A 1344-nucleotide genomic window follows, 5' to 3' on the forward strand; every position below is an offset into this window, starting at 1 on the left:
GCTTCAAGGGAAATATCGTCTAGCTCAAGAAGATCATCAACTGCAGGCATAGCCTCAGGGAGGACGTCGCCATCTTCCCCCCCCGTCATACCGTTGACGATGGTGTATAAATATGTACCGTCGTCTACGGTAGACACATCCGGAATCAGGGTCGACGCCCGGCGTTTTGCAGCCCGCATACGGCGTCGCCGTCGCCTCTGTACAGAGGTTCTATGTTTCGGTGAGACCAAGGTTAACACACATTCCGCGTCTGTCACTCTCACTTTCTGTTCCTTTGGAGCTCCGATGTTATCTACAACATCCGACGATGAACTGCTAGCCCCGCAGTCTTGCTTTGATTCTCGAGCAGCGCTCAGTAGTTTACGTGCTACTTCACGTGCATCACGAGGGCCTCGCCCTCGAGCCTCGGCCCTCGGTCGACCATGTCACACATGACATGCAGCGACTGCTTTGAAATTTGAGCAACGCTCAGTAGGCTACGTGCCACTTCACAGCCCGCGAGGAATGCTCGGGACTCCTGTCCAATGCACCGTTGAACCACTCGGACAGTCCATTGTCTAGAACGTCGACCGTCTCGGTCCAGTGCTCTCGCTAGCGCTTTTGTTTCCTAGCAGAGGTGGGTTCATGACTCGCCAAATCTCCGCCAGGAGACGTGCGCGTAGCGCCCAAGATCTTTGACCTCCAATCAATCCATGGCTCATGGTGTTCCAACAATACAATTTCTAGACCGAGGTCATACCTTGCATCCAAGCCTAAGACTAGACAGCGTTCCACACTATCAAAGTCAAGAAACATGACTCCGAGGTCCACAGGGACCTGTGGGACCGTGACATGCGTCACCGTCGCTAAGCGAACAGTGACGATGTCGCCCAATCGCGCTTCCAGCGCCTCGGCATACAGCTGACTTCCCTCCATCGTGGAGCGTCGAGCATAATTGCCCGACGCCCCGGAATCGATAAGGATCTTTTATGGTTTTTCGTAGCCCTTTACGGTCGCCTTTACGACCAGCAAGCCGGGCTGGCACACACGGCCCGTGTTTAAGAACACAGAGCTCTTCGGGGCTAAGCCCTGTTGACCTATGCTTCCCTGAGGCTCAACAGACCTCAGTTTTTCCCAATAAAGGCGCCCCGCTCCTACTGGGGTGGGGTGTCATTTCCCCGCGACGAACCAGACTGGTAGGCGGTGAAGCAATGGTTCGAAGAACCTTGACGCGCCTTGCGCAGGGGACAACCGCTCCGAAGGTGACTGGTGTCTCCACAGACAAAATACCGTCGAATGTGTGTGTGTGCTGCCCGGCAGCTTGGAGCTCTGCTCCCTCGTCCTCAGCATAGCTGAGATCCATGG

This window comes from Plasmopara halstedii, assembly GCF_900000015.1.
Source record: "Plasmopara halstedii genome assembly, contig: Scaffold_3073, whole genome shotgun sequence".
Classification (NCBI taxonomy): domain Eukaryota; phylum Oomycota; class Peronosporomycetes; order Peronosporales; family Peronosporaceae; genus Plasmopara; species Plasmopara halstedii.